The 13,240-nt window shown below is 43.3% G+C and overlaps 1 long non-coding RNA gene across 1 annotated transcript in view; it reads left to right on the top strand.

Annotated features, from left to right (window-relative positions):
- LOC142855416 (uncharacterized) overlaps positions 1–3,196 on the top strand; it is a 40,072-nt gene extending 36,876 nt beyond the window's left edge. The window contains exon 3 of the long non-coding RNA XR_012911506.1: positions 3,136–3,196. This is a non-coding gene — a long non-coding RNA (uncharacterized LOC142855416). The remainder of the gene's footprint in view (positions 1–3,135) is intronic.
- The last annotated feature ends 10,044 nt before the right edge of the window (positions 3,197–13,240 follow it).

The following is a 13,240-nucleotide window of genomic DNA, read 5'->3' on the forward strand; positions in this document are numbered from 1 at the left end:
GCCTTGGTCATGGCGTCTCTTCACACAATAGAACAGTGACTAAGACAAACAGGGAAACGCTTGACCACAGGCCTGGGCCCATCCTTCTCAGGGCCCCACATCAGCCTCTTTCTTGAGTTTATTATTCTTGCTCCAATGTTCATTTCCGTAGCTGACTTAACCTATTAGTGTCATGGGCTGCTGTCTTCAATGTTCACATTACTTTTGTTCCCTTTCGTGTTTCCGGGACACAGCTTCGGTCTACATTCCTTTGCCCTTGCTTGTTTGTCTGAATTGATTGTATTGCTTTGACCAAATACAGAAAGGAAACAGCAGGAGGAAGGATGGATTTTGTCTCACAGTTGGGGATGAACAGTCCATAACAGCAGAGCAGACATGGCAGAGGGCTTGGTGAGTGGCTCCCAGCCGGGGACCAAGTATTATAAATACATGCGTTTGTTGAGGACATTTCATATTTGACATTAACGCGCTGTTCCTGGTCTCCGATGCTCTCAGCACAACTTTAGAAGTCTCCCGCACAGTCTCAGCAGGCTCAGGACTGTTCAGAAGTCCAAAGTATCTTCTGGGAACCACGGCAAACTGTTCACCGTCATTTCCTTAAGTAAACAAGCACATGGCATACTTCTCATGTATGTTGGCACCAAGTAAATAGTGCCCTCTCTTAGGCTGCATTCAGTTGGTATCTGGAGCTTTACCCAGTCCACATCCCCTCTTCCTGGCATCTCCGGTGTTTTGGAATCTCCACTACAGTTTTGGATTTGCCTTACAGCTCTGTGTGTTAAGTCTCACAGTCCTACCCACGGGGCTCTGCCTGGGATCAGTGGCTTTTCTCTAAACCTTGGTGCAAGCCTCTATAAACTCATAGCTCTGATGTTCTGCACATGATTAAATTGATGAACTCAATTAGGCATCACAGCAATTAGCCCGGGCAGATCACCGCACTGACTGATGAAGTCGCATAGTTATCTAATTAGTAGGCAAGCCTTTTTTTAAAAACAAAGAAACGAACGAACTAAAACTGTGAGGTACATTGTGTGATTCTACTATCGTTCAGCGAGATGCTCCTATCAGGGATTCGAAGATCACAGGAAAATCACGATGAGAGCAAGACTCAATGAATTTTCAAAGTGCAGTTGAAAGGCAAGTAGGAGAAAGGGCTCTGCCTATTCCAGCTGCTGGGGGTGGAATGTGAACTCTGGCCACCTCCGTGGTTTCCTGACGACATTGGGAGGACAGCGGTTAAGCTGTGCTAGAGGCTCAAGGGACACACCAGGAGGCCACTGGTCTCATGCATTATTGATGTTTCTGATGCAGTGGTCACTTTGTTCTTATCTTCTCAAAGGAAAGAATTCAAAGGAAAGGTATGGACAGTTTAAGCAGAAGTTTATTTAGCAGAACAAAGCAAAGAGCCCCAAAGAAAGGTTAGAGCGGGCTGTCCCTGAGGAGAGAGAGGGGGTGTAGCAACACAGTGGGTTCTGTGGTGTGTGTGTGTATTCATTTTTATTTTCTTTATGTGTATGTCTTTGTCTTTGTTTTGGTATGGACACAAGAATGCAGTGCCCACAGCGGCCAGAGGTGTCAAAACCCTGTGGAGTTGGTGTTACAGGTGTTTGGGAGCCACCAGATGTGGGTGCCGGGAATCAAACTCAGTCCTTTGAAGGAGCAGGAGGATCAAAGCCACAATGTTGGTCACATTCTCATATTCTAGAGAAGGTGGGTTTCCTTGACAGTACAGGTCCTTCATCAGGGCATGCGTGTGGGGAGACTCTGTTCAGTTTTTGATCTACCAGGAATAGCCTATCTGCAGCCTCGAGGACATTTCCAAAGGGGCCATTTGACCATTAGGAGACTCTGTAACCAAGACACCACTGCAATTTTCTCACCAACTCCTTTGAGACTGTTCAAGGTCCATGGTTGATCATGGCCATTGACTAAGAAAACTAAGACTTTGTCATGAAGGCTAGAGCAAGTTTACATAGCTTGTCGGAGCCAAGCAGTGATGGCATATGCCTCTTGTCCACTGGTTCCCAGCCTTCCTAATGCTGACACCCTTTAATACAGAGCCAGGAGGAGATTGCATATGCCTCTAGTCCAGTGGTTCCCAGCCTTCCTTCCGCTGATACCTTTTAATACAGTTCCTCATGCGGTGGTGACCCCCAACTATAAAATTGTTTTGTCACTACTTCATAGCTGTAATTTTGCCACTGTTAATAATCATTATGTAAATATCTGATATGCAACCCCAAAAGGGTCACAAGCCACAGGCTGAGAATGGCACACACTCATGAAGCCAGAGAGGATCTTGGAAATCCCTTGTATCTGGATTTTCAGCTGCCCAGCCATTTGTGAACTGCCCAGTACGGAGCTAAGGTCTGAATTCCGCTCCTCTGTGAGAGTTCCTGCTGCTGAGCCAGCTCTCCAGCCCTCTCACCCAGTCCTCATCTTTGTTCCACGGCTCTCACATTTTTTTGCTTTCCTGGAAACAAGGAGTGGAGGTTTTAGAATCCACATCTGGGCAGGTTCTTACCAGGGGGTAAAAGCACAGCACAAAAGCTTAATGGCAAGAGTTCAGTTCTCAGGTGCATGGAGAGAAACTCCAGAACATTATCCTCTGACCTTCACCTGCAGACCATGCTATGTGTCCACACACAGGCACACATGCATGCACACATGCGTGTGTGGGTTGTGTGTGTGTAAGAGAGAGAGTGCAAGGTGTCAAGTGCTCTCTACCTTGTAATTAGTAGTGGTTTGGAAGTGTAAGCCTGTGTGTGTGCATGCGTGAGCCATGAGCATGTGGGAACTGGGTGTTAAGCTTTAAATATGAATTGACCCCTTAAGTTCCTAGTATGTGTGTTGAGCATTTGGTTCCCAATCCAATATGTTCAGAGGTTCTGTAAACCTTTAAAGGTGGGGTCTATCTGGAAGAAACGGGTCTCTTAGGAGCATGTGCTTGGCGGTTGTATCTTGTCTCAGGCCCTTTTGACTTTCTGCTTCCCACATACCATGGTGTTGAGTCTCCTTCTCCACGTGTCTGCAGTAATAATTGTCCCACCATGGGTCCTGAGTCAGTGAACTGGGGACAGTGGCGTGAAACCATGAGCCTAGTTAAATGTTTCCTGAAGTTGTTTCTCTTAGGAATCTGGACGTCATCATGCCAGAGGCATTAGCGTTGAGAAATGCCGAGACTAAACCTGAGCACGTGGTTTGTGAATTGCTGTAAGAAGAATTTGAAAAGGTTCGGAGCTGTGAGCCAGTGAGTGATACCTTGTATGTGGTAAGATCAGCTTCGTGCATGATTCTGGTGAGAGCACAGAGAGCCAGGATGTCAATGGGAATGTGGACAATGAAAGCCAAGCTCATGAACTCCCACATGGGAACAGGGAATGCATAGGGAATCGGACAGAGGCCATTCATATCGCCTGGTTGAAACAAAACTGTCTACATTTTGTTCATGTCTTCTACGACACTGAGTTGAAAGGTGACAGACTAAACTCGCAGACAATTTCAAGGCAGTATAGCATTTAGGCGGCAGCATGGATACTGTTGGCTCCTTTCAGACAAATGTGCAATGGAAATCAGAAACCAAAAGCAGAGCGGAAGGATTTGAAGAACATCCAGTTTGGCCATAAAAGGAGTGTGTTGAGAACATGGAAGCTGCCGTTGTTAAAAACATTAGAGCCCTGGGGGTGAGGAGGTGTCTCTGCTGGTAGTGTCTGCTTCATACGCTTGAAGACCTGTGATCCTGAGAACCACGTTAAAAAGCCAGACATGGAACACTCTCTCTCTCTCTCTCTCTCTCTCTCTCTCTCTCTCTCTCTCTCTCTCTCTCTCTCTCTCCCTCCCTCCCTCCCTCCCTCCCTCCCTCCTTCTCCCCCTCCTCCCCCCCCCCGTGTGTGTGTGTGTGTGTGTGTGTGTGTGTGTGTGTGTGTGTATCCATGCAAACAGGCAGATCCTTGAAGCTCATTGTCTGGGTAGTCTAGCCAAATAGATGAACTTCAGGGTTAGTGAGAACTTGTCCCAAAAGTAACTGTAGAAGACTGGAGAGATGAATTAAAAGAGCACTGGCTGCTCTTCCAGAGAACTGGGGTGTAGTTGGAATTTTCTCTGGGCCACCAACCAGCTGCCAAATAAAGACACAGAGACTTATTATTAATTATGAAAACTTGACATTAGCTTCGGCTTGTCCCACAAGCTCTTATAACTTAATTTAACCTGTTTCTACTCATCTACATTTTGTCTCAGGGTTTTTCTTACCTTTCTTTCTTTCCTTATGTCCTACCTTCCTACTTCCTCTGTAACTGCCTGTCTGGCCCCTGACATCTCCCTAGCATCTCTTTTTCTTTTTCAAGCCTAAATTCCTCCCCCTACTTACTCTTCCTGCCCAGAAGTCTCATCTATACCTCCTCTCTTGCTATTGGCTGTTAAGCTCTTTATTAGATCAGTCAGATGCCATAGGGAGGTAAGGTAAAATGGCAATACTTCTTTACAAAATTAAACAAGTATAACACATCTTTATATAGTTACACAGATAATCAACAGCATAAACAAATGTAACATATCTTTACATAGGTAAAAACAAATGCAATACATCTTTGCACAGTCAAATACATATTCTACAACACTTGGATTTGTTCTCAGCACCCTCATGTTGGCTCACAATCGTCTGTAGCTCCAGTTCCAGGGGATCTGATGCCATTTTGTGGTCTCCATGGGCACTACTTGCACATGGTATGCAAGCATACATATGTGTAGGGACCACACACATAAAAATAATTAATCCATTAATTAAAATAAAAAATCCAAGTGTTGGTGGCACATTCTATATTGATATTACATAGATTGCGTGGATTCTATGCAATAGTTTTGTCTTAAGAAACAATATGGGCAAAAAAAAGAGGCAGTGGTAACGCCTGTGTTTAATTCTAGCACTCGGGAGGCAGAGACAGGTGAATCTCTGAGTCTGAGGCAGCTTTGTCTACAGAGCTCAAGTTCCAGAAAGAAAGAGAGAGAGAGAGAGAGAGAGAGAGAGAGAGAGAGAGAGAGAGAGAGAGAGAGAGAAAGAGAGAGAGAGAGAGAGAGAGAGAAAGAAAGAGAATGTGGGGCTGGAGTTGTAGCTGAGTAGTAGGTTGTAGCTTAGTGGTAGATCTCTTGCCTAGAACAAGGTCCCAAACCTGAGTCTGACTATGACAAAAAATTGTTTATTTAAACACACACACACACAAATGGGAGACAGGATAAAACTGGAAGCATAAGGAGTAGAGAAGTTCTTGGCTGAGGAATCTCAGAATAGTCCAATGGGAAGTGAGGAAACAAATTCTAGATAGCCGCTCTCAGCTAGTGTGACTGCTGAAATTTTACTTAGCAGGTCAGCTGGCTATTTTGGAATTTGTGCCTTATTCGGAATAGAAATACAAGGCTTTTTTTCCTTCAAAGTTTCCATCAGATTAGGCAGAGAGTGAATATTTTAAGCGCCAACACTGTGACTTTTGTAACCACTTAAAAAGAGACCAATTGCAAAAATAACCTCAAGGAGCAAGACACCTATTTCCTCTCGACATAGTTTCTGTGATTCCTGCCCCTGCCATGTGACTATGAAAGCCATCCTGGCATACTCTTAGATGGACCACGCTCTGGGTGAGTGGTGGGAGGGCTGTGGTAAGCCCTTGGTTGAGTTATATGTCTGCTATGAGAAGCATTTAGGCGGTGATGTACCTCAGTGGCAGAGTGCTCACCCAGCGTGTGCTGGGGTCCACACAGACTGCTTCCAGAAAGAAAAGGTAAAAGCCACACATGCAGAAAAATGCTGCATTTTTCTTACAAGTAGAACATTTGAAATTATACACATGTGAACATAGAAAAGGCAGTAGGAAAGGGGAGAAGGAGATTTAAAAAGTGGAGTAGAGGGAAAAAAGACAGAGTAGCAGAATATATATGACAAGAAACAGAATGGGGGATTACTTAGGGGACGAGAGGAGACCAGAAAAGAGGGCGAATGGATATAGGTAAGGACAGTGGAGAGAAAAGCAAGAACAAAGGCTAACGTATGTATGTATGCCTATGTGTATGTGCTGGATATGGATTTATATGAAAATGTCACAGTAAAACCCATGTCAAGAATGAAAGAAAGGAGACAGAGAGACAAACACACACACACACACACACACACACACAGAGAGAGAGAGAGAGAGAGAGAGAGAGAGAGAGAATTCAAGCAGGCTGGGGAGAGGGTAGATAAGAGCATGCATGCACATGTTCACATACCCGCCATGGGCAGGGCCTAGGGCTCAATCCTTATCACTATAAAACAAAATAACCAACTCTTTAAAAATAATTGTCCGGTGCAGTAGTGTACAGATGTAGTCCTAGCTCTTGGAAGGAAGAAACAGGGGAATCAAGGGCTCAAGGTCATGATTTGAAGAACAGCCTAAGCTATGAAACCCTGTTTCAAATACCAAAAAAGAAGACCTGGGTCTGGTTCCTAGCACCCATATGGTGGCTCACAAGAGCCTAAAACTAGTGTCAGAGGATCTAAGGCTATCCTCTGGTGTGTGTGTGGGCACAGCACACACAATGCACTTATATACACACATATACATACATACATACATGCAGGCAAAAGCATCACACACATAAAATAAAATAAATAAATCTAGAAAACATTGTAACAAGTACTGGAAGGGGGGATGAGGCATTCTTGTCATTTTGTTTTAATCTATACCCTAAACAAGTTGCAAAAACATCCCAAACTTAATTGGGTATTTTTTTAGACCCCATGATCAGGAAAAGTAACTTTTCAAGGAAAGAGGTGACAGGGTCCAGCTTCTGGGTCTCCTCAAACTGTCAAAAATGAAAGCAAGATCTGGTAGAAGACAGCTTTTGCCTGTTGGAACGCTGCCTGACATCATGAAACAACAGCAAATCTGCCTTGTTATAGGACCACAGATGCTCTCTTACCTGACTGCCAGAGCCAAACCAAGAGCCTTGCAAGTCCACACACAGGTAAGGCAGTGTTGTGGAATAATCTTTTTGTACACTGAAGCTGCATCTTTGCCAAGGAGCCTTCTGATTGGTTTAATAAAGAGCTGAATGGCCAATAGCCAGGCAGGAGAGAACAGGCGGGACTCCTAGGCAGAGAGATAAGAAGAGGAGATGAATCTAGATGCCAGTAAAGACGAGAAGAAGCAGGACATGCAAAAGGGGAAGTAAGAGTCACAAGCCATGTGGCACACATAGATAGTTAGAAATGGGTTAATTTAAGTTATACAAGCTAGTTAGAAACAAGCCCGAGCTAAGGCTAGGCTTTCATAGTAAGAAATCTCTGTGTCATGATTTGGATACTGGTGGCCAAGAAAGTTCTCTACCTGTGCAAGCTGCAAAAGAAAAGGGTATGAGACAGAGCAATGGGCAAACCAGCCTGCAGAAGCATCATAAATGTTGGTAAGCTCCTACATGTTCAGAGTGGTCAGAAAAAGTTGGGAGAGCTGGAGGATTCCATGGAACCTGTTATGCTCACAGCTGGTCTCGTTGGTTTTGATTTTATATTTTTGAGGGGTGGCAGGATCTCTTCTAGTTCAGGTTGGCCTTGAGATTTCTGTCTATCAAGGATGACCTTGAATTCCTGATCATCTTGCCTGTACCTCCTGAATGTTGTGATTACAAGTGTGTGCTACCATGTCCTGTAGGCGGAGACTGCTCATTCATTTCCCGGCTGCCAGATCCAAAATAATTACTCAGAAATTATATTACTTACAACACTGCTTGGCCAATATTAATTATTAATATTATATAATATTGGCTTCTCATTAACTAACTTTTACATCTTAAATTAACCCATTCCTATTATTTTATATTTTACCATGAGCCTCATGGTTTACCAGTAAGGTTCCGGGGAATCTCTCTCCTTTGGCAGCTACATGGTATATTCTCAACTCTGCCTACTCTCTCTCTACATCTCTATTTGGATTTTCTGCCTGACCTTCCTCTTTTTTTAAACATCATCATGAAATCAGTGTTTTTCTCAGTGAGGCAGGACTATGAAAGAATTGGTTTTTCTTTATGCTTTGATGGAAAGGTGATCTCTGCACTTTCTAAATAATTTTTTGCATGAAACAGTTGAGCATTCCAAAATGCTAATTAAACAGTAGCTGTAGGTGGCAGGGACACCCCTACCCCTGTTTACTCTATTGGCAGACCCCCCTAAACCTGGGACTGACCCAAACGATTCCTAATGGAACTGATTAATTCCATGGGAACTTCTGTAGAGACAGATAACCACAAAACATGGAATTCTGTTTCACTGTAGAAAAGATGAATCAGAGGTCACATTGGTAAGGCCACTCAGGGAAGGGGAAGTTCAAAGGCTCTTTGACAATCATCTGTGCTACAACTAAAACCAGGAGTCTTTCCTACTGAGGGGTGTTAATTCCCAGCAGGATCTCTCTCCAGCTCTTTCAGGAGCCAGACAAAAGGCCACAGGCTTCTGTTTTTGTCTTTCTCTTCAGACACTGGACAAATTCCTAATTTGGTGGCTTGGTTTCTGGTTTCCCTAGAGGTGGAGAAGGCATTGAAAGTTTTCAGTCATGGTCAGCCATGTTTGTTGGTGTCTGCCATCAGCATATCTTCAGAGGTCTACATGAGGCTCCAGTCTGGCTTCCTGAACTTGCTTCCTTTTCTCTGCTGTGCCCTTATTATTTAAGATATATAGGAATTTGATGGAGGAAGGACATTGGTTAATAAAGAAACTGCTTGGCCGATAGGTTAGAACATAGGTGGATGGAATAAACAGAACAGAATGCTGGGAGGAAGAGGAAGTGAGGCAGACGCTATGCCTCCCCTCTCCAGGGCAGATGTGATGAAGCAAGCCGCCAGGTCAGACATGCTGAATCTTTCCCGGTAAGACTGGTGCTACACAGATTACTAAATATGGGTTAGTCAAGGTAAGTCACCACATCGTGGTGCTACACACATTAATAGAAATGGGCCAAGCAGTGTTTATATGAATACAGTTTGTGTGTTGCTATTTCGGGTAAAGCTAGCCGGTGGCTGGGAGCCGGGTGACAGGAACGCAGCCCACAGTTCCTAATACAGGTATTAAGAATTAGAGGTCAATAGTCATACATGTTTGTAACAGTTATAGTTAGCCTAATCAGGTTCTTTAGATACATAGAAATTGTCTTCTGCATAGATAGGTAATCTTGAACTACTTCAAAGAACAGTTGAACATGGCATTTAAATAACTTAGGGTTCTGTTTAAGTACTTAGGCCTTTTCTTTAGCAGTGAGACACATTTGCTCCTGGCAACACTAATCTACTTCAAGAGGAAGATGGGCATTGAAGAGGCTACTTATGGAGCTGGTTAGCTATTTGAGCAAGACACTGCTCTTGCCTGGACTGCTTGATGAACTGGACATGCAGGACCTTCAGAGAAATGACTGATGAACTTGCCTAAAGGTGAGACGATCCTTCGGGGTTCCTGCTTCATGAAAGAGTCTGCAGACATTCTGCAGGACACAGCAGATAGTGACTGACAAACCATCATTATAGGCAGAACTGTCTCTGAAATTTTCTGCTTTGTGGAAAATTCTGCTGGATACTATGGGCCTGTGGGCTGAAGATGGATGCCCCAACGGTACAGAAGACCTTTGAGTGACTGTCCAGGCAGTGAAATGTCAATGTCAATTCTAGAGTTTTGGAAGTTGTTTACAATGTATTTAGGTAATATTGTATCCTCCTGGAGTCTTTGATGGAGTTGAAGAATTGATAGTTATAGCTTTCCTTAGTTATGATAAAAGATAAAGTAGATACATGTAATTTTACTATGTTAAAGTTAATACCTTCCTTTTTATTTAGATAGAAAAGGGGGTGATGTGGGATTCCCCTCTGTACGCTGTGAATATCATTGGTTAATAAAGGAACTGCATTGGGCCTATAGTAGAGCTATAGGGGGACAGAGCTAGGTGGGGAAAACTAAACAAAATGCTGTGAGAAAGGAGGAGGAGTTTGAGAGAAGCCATGTAACCCTGCTGGAAACAGACACTGGAACTTTAGCCGGCAAGCCACAGCCACATGGCAATACACAGATTAATGGAGATGGGTTAAATTAATATGTAAGAGTTAGCCAATAAGAAGATGGAGCTAATGGGCCAAGCAGTGATTTAAATATTATAGTTTCTGTGTGATTATTTCAGGGTTAAGTGGCCAGGAACTAATTAGCAGCCTTCTACACATCTACAATGACCTGTTTATGTGATACTGGAGACCGATTCCAGAGGTTTATATGAGCTAGGAAAGTACTCTGTGCACAGAGCCACATTGCCAGCCCTTGGCTCATCTTCCTCGATTTCTGACTCGTTCTAACACCAACACTACTGCTCATCTACTCCATTAGAAACACAGTGTACCTCCTTCCTCTCTGCTTTCCTTCCCCTGGACATCGACTCAACAGATTCCACTTGATTTTCACCAAGCACAAGACAGCGCAATGGTGTTCTTCTCAGCCGTCCCATCCACAAGTACTGCCACTGCGCTTGCGCTAACTTAGTAATGAAAGAACAACAAAACCCCTGGATTTTTTCGTTTCCAGTTTATCCTGAAATCTCATATGATGGTCACTGCAAGATACAGTAGCTTTATCAGGGTGTCTTTCCACAACTTCCTTTGACAGCACAATTCCTTTGACTGTTGGGACGCCTCCCTCCCAGTTCTGGCTGTCATGTTATTTTCCCAGACATTACTTTTATTTCTTCTAAGTTGCCCATCTTTCTGCACTAATCCCACTTTTGGCCAAATTAACTTTGTCATTGCTTCTCATCTAGGCCATTTGCTCTCGAGTATTTTAAACTGAATTTCTGTTGTTCAGATTTTGATTCAATCAAAAATGTCCAACACAAACACTGAAGGGAAAATTCAGTGGTGAAGATTGCTTACTTATCTTGCAGAGGCCCCGGGTTCAGTTCACAGTGAAAAACTTTGGGTGGCTCACAAGGGCCTGTAACTCCAGTTCCAGGAGATCTTCTGGCCCTTGCACACACATCGTGCACATAATTCATGCACGTATGTAGTTGTTTGTATTTTTATTCTTTGCTCTTTTGACTCTTCAGGGAGCCAGCCACTCAGCTCCCAGATAAATCGCACCTGGAGGCTTATTCTTAGTTATGAAGGCCAGCCTTAGTTTGGCTTCTTTCTAACCAGCTTTTCTTTTTTTTTTCTTTTTTTAAAATTTTGTTTTATTTTTATTTTATTTTTTATTGCTTTATAAATAATACCATTCAAAATTTTCCCTTCCTCCCCTTCTCCCATTTCCCTCCTGCTCTCCCACTCACCCTTCCCCTCACCCTCCAGTCCTAAGAGAGGGCAGGGTACCCTGCCTTGTGGAAAGTCCAAGGCCCTCCCCCTCCATCCAGGCCTAGGAAGGTGAGCATCCAAATAGACTAGAATCCCAAATAGCCAGTATGTGCAATAGAGACAAATCCCAGTGCCATTATCATTGGTTTCTCCGTCCCCATTGTCAGCCACATTCAGAGAGTCCAGTTTGATCACATGCTCGTTCAGTCCCAGTCCAGCTTAGCCAGCTTTTCTTATTTTGTCTTGACTACCTTTTGCCTCTGGGCTTTTTCTTTTTCTCTATTTCTCTACACCTTTCTTCTACAACAACACACAAACACATACATATATGTAAATAAAAATATTTTCAAAATGTCTAACTCAAATTCTGTCCTCTTCTCAAGATCCTAGGTATCAATACACCCCTGCCTCAGAGTTCTGGGTGCTGCCTTTATAGTCATACACATGAACCCTTGGCTTCCCATCAAATTCTGCCTTTGACATGAGGGTTCTGCCATGTTCACTCCCAGACTATTATTAATTTTTTGTATTTGTTTTTGAAATCATTCAGTTGACACTTTCTTTGCTGTCATTTGTTATAGTCCTACCTTTCATTCATAGATATTTTACCCATGCACCTAACTTGTGACTTTCTGATAGTCAGGCGTGGTGTGCTCAGCTGTGTTCTTAGCACTTGGGAAACTAAGACAGGAGGAAATTTAAGGCCAGCTTTGGCTATTTAGCGAGCCCGAGGCCAGCCTGGGATACATGAGGTCTTATCTAAAATAAAAAGAATCAGGGCATGCAGGCTCACATCTCTGATCCCAGCACCGGGGAGACTGAGGCAGGAAGATTGCTGTGAGTTTTAGACGAACCTGGGCTAGAACATGATTTCCAGACCAGAACAGGTGACTCAGAGAAACGTCGGCCTTCTTCTGAGGTCTAAGTTACAGATCTGAATGTTTTGTACAGTGTGTTATCATTAAATATTGAAGGAAGCATTAAAATTTGGGTCAAATTTGAATAGGGCCACCCTAATGTAGGGGAAACAAGATCAACAGAAAAATGTGTGTGTGTGTGTGTGTGTGTGTGTGTGTGTGTTTCTAGAGAAAGACACCATCAAGCCTGAGCCACGTTAGGTTTTTGGCAACAGTAAGAGCAGTGGCAACATTGGCCCCTAATTCTAATCTTGTATATTTTCCTTCAAGATGCAATCACACTCAATTTTTTGTCTCTAGATTTTTGTACTTGCAGAAAATATGATCACTGAAATAGAATGTTAAAATTAGACATTGTTTATGTAGTACAGGAAGGAAAGAGGGGGTGTTCACAAAACATAGACAAATTTCCATGTTAGCCCAGTTTCTTAAAATATAAAACCAAGGGGCCTATTTTTGTACTCACTACTCTTCGGCTAGAGTTGCCCTGTGGTTAGGAGGGAGGAAACATCTAAGAGCACTCAGAGGTGTGGGGGAAGACACAGCCCTAAGGTCAGGAGGTCCTAAAAGGTCTTGAAAAGGAATGAATGACCTGGGCATGCCAGCCCACACTGGTGATCTCAGCTCCTGGAGGGCTGAGGCAGGAAGATCATGAGGTTAGACTAGCCCGGCTCATATCATAAATGAAGAGCCATTGTGAGCTACATCCTGAGATCTTGTCTTGAAAAAATAAAACATAATCAAGATGGGGAGAATATATTTGGAAGGGTCAAAGGTTAATCAAATAACACATTGAGAAATAACCATTTGGATGAAGCCCTTACTTTGTTTACAGATTCTTTTATACAATGACACTGCTTATCATAAACAAAATTTATAAGCAGCGAAGGTAACCAAAAGAAATAGAATATTTTCCTCTGAGAAGTTGATCTGGCTTTCTTAATACAGGTGAAACAGACCACACGGGCTAGACATGGCTC

This window comes from Microtus pennsylvanicus, chromosome 8 (assembly GCF_037038515.1).
Source record: "Microtus pennsylvanicus isolate mMicPen1 chromosome 8, mMicPen1.hap1, whole genome shotgun sequence".
Lineage (NCBI taxonomy): Eukaryota > Metazoa > Chordata > Mammalia > Rodentia > Cricetidae > Microtus > Microtus pennsylvanicus.